A 6,126-nucleotide genomic window follows, 5' to 3' on the forward strand; every position below is an offset into this window, starting at 1 on the left:
GGAGATTATCCTGGATAGTTTTGCCGGGAACGGCACACGTTTGTGCCTCCCCGATCAGACCGTCCGCGACACGCGCCAATCTTTTCGATAACACTTTGGCCAAAATCTTCAACTGTGCGTTTAGCAGAGTGATGGGCCGAAAATTATCAATGGAATCCCCCTTGTTCGGGTCCTTTCTGACAAGCGTCACCACCCCACGGCGCACAGATCTGGGTATAAACCCATTCTGCTGCCAGTTCGCGTAGACATTTGCCAGTAGGTGCCCGAACAAGTCTGGCATACTTTTGTACAACTCGTAGGGTAAACCATCCAGTCCTGGCGGCTGCCTTAAGGGTGAAGGCATTACAGTAGTGATCATCCCGTTGTTTTCAGACATAGTGCAATCAGGACTTCATTATTTCAACGTATCCCTCCTCCTTTCTGAAGACAGTATTGTGTGAAATTTGGTGGAAAATGTTCCTGCTATTTACAAACAGTATCGGTCAAGCGACCATATAGAGGCTCTATTGTTAGTTGGTAGTACTGGGTATTATTCAGCGCAGTATGACAAAACAGGAATTTAAATGTGCTTTTTATTGTCTTTAAGTTTATGTGATTTGAATTAATGAATATAATGGAAATAGTGAGGACAAAAGATTTACATGCGACAGATGTCTGTAAAAAAAAAATATTGTTTATTTCCATATCCTTATTTTCTTACATCGACACACGTATTAAATTTTGGGGAAAGAAACAGTCGATTATATATCGTCCCCAGTACTTGCTCATTAGTTTATATTATCAACTCCGGAAGGAGGAACAAGCAAAGTAGACATCGACGGGATTTGAACTCAGAACGTAATTTTATTAAATGTATTTCTGTCTGTTTCAACGATGAATGTTCCAACTGTTCGTTCAACAGATCGGTCGGCTTATTGAATTAGCATTTAAGTAGGAGGAAAATCAACGAAACACAACGTATGAAAAGACTGGCCCTTAGAATTACAAGTACAAAGCAACCGAAACAAATTCCAGCTGCTGAATTTCAGTCACGAAACTTGGATGATGAAATACTTTCCCACGTATCTTGGGTGGTAAATCTTAATCTATCACCAAGTTTAACATCCCTCCTTGACATTTTGGGTATCGTTAGTGGAGTCCATTCTGTGGCAAACACTTGGGCCAGATCACCAGTTTGAGGATAGTTTTCTCTTTTCAACCAGGCTTCGAGTGGGGAGCAGTAAGAGGTCATAGAGACACTGCCTTTCTTCCCGACTAAAAGTTATATATATATCTAACGGTTGTGCTAAGGTGTTGGTTGCCAGTATGCAAGATGGAAGAAGAACAGTGATTGAAGTTACTTTGTATATATCCAAAACTACGACAGGTTGGTATGTATAACTAGTAAATGGAAAAATATGCGAGGTAAAAAGCGTTAAATTTCGACCGGTATGTGTGTACAGGTTCTCATAGAAGTATATATAGAGAGATGTGGTAATGTTACAGAGAAAAGAAAGGGTGTTAGTGAAAGTGATAGAGTCAAGGGAAGTTGTCTCGCATAGTCGCTGATTGTAATTTTCTTTTTCCCTCCGGCCGTTTGGTCTTTAGTGGCCATGACTCTAGTTGTCCGTTCACACTCACTGATGGTCGCTCTCACTAACTGACTTAGGCTTACGGAGTTCTTGTTTTTATTGCTACCCAAAACCAGCCAGAAGGATAAACATATTGTTGAGAACAATAGATTTCGTTGGTGGTACCTATTATCTCTATTTTAACTTTTAGTGAAATAACAAGGTTTGAAGGGTCAAGTGGCGAAAACATTATTCCGACTCAGCGAAGGCCTCTGGTAAATGTAACTGCTGTCACTCACGTAAAAACTTTTGTTTTATCGCGAGAAAAATGCTGTTAAACTGTTAATTGAAATTTGGCTATCGAGGATCGAATCCACGTTCCTGGTTAACTTTTGCTCCTGCCACCAATTCATATCTTTTGATGGCGTCTTCTACACGAGGTAGCTACCCTTCATCAGACACGATGATGGTGACATCATCCGCATATGCCGTCACTCCTCTACCATAACATAGATCATGCGGATCTTCCCCCGCGGCCTCCAACCTCCGCAGCAGCAGCTCAAGAGCCAATACATACAGAAGCGGGGACAGGAGGTAGCCCTGGCGAACTGAACGCTCGATCGCGAACGGCTTCGAGAAGAAACCGTTCATCCGGACGATGAGCCGATGTCGCTATACATACATTGATCCAACCACGAAAAGTCGGGCCCAGTCCGACCGCCCGGAGGACCGCCACCAGATACCGATGGCCAACCCTATCATGTGCCTTAGACTGGTCTAAATTCACCAGTGCCCCACCTTTGCCAGAAATGTTATCCACCCGTTCTATAGTGTAGCGTATGAGGTGAAAGTTGTCGTGTATTGTCCTTCCTAGGATGGCGCATGTCTGCACTTCTCCCACCAGACCACCCACGACAAGCTTCACTCTTTTGGCTAACATCTTGGCCAAAATCTTTAACTCTGTGCTTAGCAGAGTTATGGGCCTGAAATTATTAATGTAATCCCCTTTGCTCGGGTCCCTCTTGATCAGTGTTACTACTCTCCGGCTCACAGATTTGGGAATTCTCCCGTTCTGCTGCCAGTTTGCGTATACAGCGGCCAGTATGTTCCCGAACAAGTCTGGCATACTCTTATAAAATTCGTAAGGAAGACCATCCAGTTCCGGCGACTTATCCCCGGGCACTCGGAAAGTACCTCTATGACCTCCGCAGCTGTGATCGGTTCTTCATAGTGCTACGCTTCACGTGCCGGGAGACACGGACCGCCGGCCAGGAAATCCCGAAGGGCATCCCCATGGTCCAGTGTCCCGCCCCTCTCGAACAACGCAGCGAAATGCACCTGAAAGGCCTTACACATCTCTTCATGTCCTTAGATCTCCTGTCCTTGTTCGTTTACCACAGACCTTATCGTAGCATCTACGCCACGTTGGGTTTCTATCGAGCGAGCCCAACTGACAACGTTGATACCCTTGCAACCCAGTGCACGTACTTTAGCCCGGACCCTGCAACCGTGTTTGGCATTGAGGTGTCGGTCCAAGGCCGATCTCGCCTAACGCCTTAACTAGAGACCCTTCTACTCTAGCCTGCTCTAGACTCAACTGTTTACTAAATCTAATAGACTCAAGTCGAATGGCTCTTTTGAGGGCATCCCACCACCGGTTATTCAACACGGTGCCAGTGAGTGCCCTCATGACTAACTCCTTAATCTGGCTACGGTATGTTTCGCAAGCCAATAAGGTCTTGTTCAACTTCCAGTAGCCAGATCCCTATCTATGGACTTTATCTATATGTACCCTACATGTCACTAATTTGTGATCCGTGTAGGGTATATAAGTAAACTGTGGAAAGCTAAAGGAGGATTTATCTCTTCACTACTATCATGTCTATATAAAACCTGAGAAATCCGCTGTTATTACTCCAAGTCCACATTGGAACTCTTGGATTCGCAAGTCAGTATCGCTCTGCCAGCCTAATTCGGTTCAGCAGATCGATGAGGCGTGAGTTACTTTTGCTATCGGTCGAGTCAATGCTATCTGGGCGTGCATCAAGAATAGCGTTAAAGTCTCTTAGCATCACTATTGTCTTTGACGTCACGAGTAAGTCCTCCAGGCGTCGATAGAACTCATTCCGTTTGTCTGTTGAATGAAGCGCGTAAATGCCGATCAACCTGAAGGTCTTACCACTGAATGTTAGATCCAGAACGACTGAGTCACCTTCTAGGTCTACAAAGATTGTACGTGTTTGCAGAGCCAAGCTTTTTCGGAGCAAAACCACAACGCCCCCTCCCCCGGTCCGACGAGGAGACATGATTTTCTTATAGTCATTCAGGAGGTTTGAGAAGACCTGCAGCTTGTCCAACTTGGTATCTGTAGCAACCATAATATCAATTTTATGTGAGCTGAGGTCGTCGAGGAAACAAGCTTGCTTCCACTACGAGCTCAGGCCACACACATTTACACAGCCTATACGTAGCGTAGCCATGTCATCAACGAGAAAAGATGGAAATCTACTTTAGTCAAAGGAGATCATTCTCAGTACTGATGAGGCCGGAATTTCCCCTTTCATTTCTTCAATGGTCAGTTCTGCCGGCGGGTCGAACATTTTGTGTAAGTCTTTTAATTCTATAATTCCTTTTGCAAATCTACTTTTGAAGTCCTTGTAGAGTTCTCTTGGGATTTTAGCAATGCTGTTAGGATATTTACTATTACGCGTCCGATATATACTGCTTTGTAAATGGAGTTTGATTACCCCCCCTCATTGAATTGTTGGTGTTTTGAATACCACTGTGATCATTTCCTTTTGGACTTGGGTATGTCAATTTTTACCAAATTTAATGTTTTCTTTTTTTTTTACCTTCAGGGTTATATTTTTTTCTTTCTTTAGTTCTCGGAGCCACCTCTTTGGTAGGCGACTCCACTACTTTCTTTCGCCTTTTTCGCGACACCGTCTCGAAGTTCATTTATTCTGCTGACAGTGTCACTTCGGCTGGTTTTACGATTGGTTCTGGTTCGGCGGTTGTCCTCTGCGTAACAGCCTCCGTGGTTGGGGGCGCTGCCTTTTCTTCATCTTCTTCCTGTCTTTTTCTCCTGTTCTTTTTCTCCTGTTCTTTTTCCTTTTGTGAGCATTTTGACCTCAGGTGCCCCTTCTTTCTACAGTTGAAGCACCTGGGTTTCCTTTCTTCTACGTGCACAGTTAATATGGTGTCTTCGCCAATGTAAATCTTTTCTGGCAAATTTTCGAGGTCCATTGTTGTTGCCTGGGCCAAGATCTCCAGAGTTTGCCCTCGCCAGTTTTGTGGAGCGTCTCTGAAGATTAGTATTATGTTTATTTTCTCCTCTCTCTCGTATAGGAAGGTGGCGACTATCCATGCAATCTCAATTTCCGGTAGGATATTTCAAATTTTAATCCAGGACGTTCTACGTCCCAGATATAGCGGTAACAGCATAATGCTACCACTTTGCAAGGTTCGAGTCGATAATTCTTTTGCCTTCTCGGCCGACTCGGACCTTGCTTCTACAGTTGCAAATCTTGTACCTCGGGTTAAGTATTTTAGCTGACCTAACACTAGCCCGGGGCACTTTTCTATTGTGCTTTCATCAAAATGTTAGAATTTCTTTTGTTCAGTCAAAAGTTTTGTAGACAATTGTACTCTCCTTTGTTCGATTCGAAATCTCGCTGGAGGCGGGGCGTAGTGCGGCTTTCGCCGTTTTCTTCGTGTATCATGCCGTATAAGGCTTGAATTTCCTCTTTCTTGACTTTGGCTTACGGAGTTCTTGTTTTTATTGCTATCCAAAACCAGCCAGAAGGATAGACATATTGTTGAGAACAATAGATTTTGTTGGTGCTGTTATCTCTATTCTAACTTTTGGTGAAATAGAAGAGGTTAGAAGGGTCAAGTGGCGAAAACATTATTCCGGCTCAGCGAAGACCTCTGGTAAATGTAACTGGTGTCACTCACAGAAAAACTTTTGTTTTACTACGAGAAAAGTGCTGCTGGACTGTTTATTGAAATTTGGCTATCGAGGATCGAATCCACGCTATGCCTGCATGAAGCCACTACATGTGTGTGTGTGTGTGTGTGTGTGTGTGTGTGTGTGTGTGTGTACATATATATCATCATCATCATCATTTAACGTCTACTTTCCATGTTGGCATGGGTTAGACGATTTGACTGTAACCGGTAAGCCTGAAGCTGCACCAGATTGCAGTCTAATCTGGCATATTTTCTACGGCTAGATGCCCTCCCTAACGCCAACCACTCCGTGAGTGTAATGGGTGCTTTTTACGTGCTACCGGCACAGGTGCCATTTACATGACACCGGCAACGGTCATGAGTACGATTTCACGGCAGCCATTTACATGACATTGGTAACGGCCACGGCTGCGATTTCACTTGGCTTGACAAGTCTTCTCAAGCACAGCATATCGCCAACGGTATATATACATACACAAAGTTGATCGAAAAGTTAACTTCGTTAACCGTTAATCCGTTAACCAAAAGGTTAACTTCGATACCCGTTAATCAGTTAATTCTTTTAAAATGTAACGGAAGTTATCGATAAACTGTTAACGTTAAT

This window comes from Octopus bimaculoides, chromosome 5, assembly GCF_001194135.2.
Source record: "Octopus bimaculoides isolate UCB-OBI-ISO-001 chromosome 5, ASM119413v2, whole genome shotgun sequence".
Taxonomy (NCBI): Eukaryota; Metazoa; Mollusca; class Cephalopoda; order Octopoda; family Octopodidae; genus Octopus; species Octopus bimaculoides.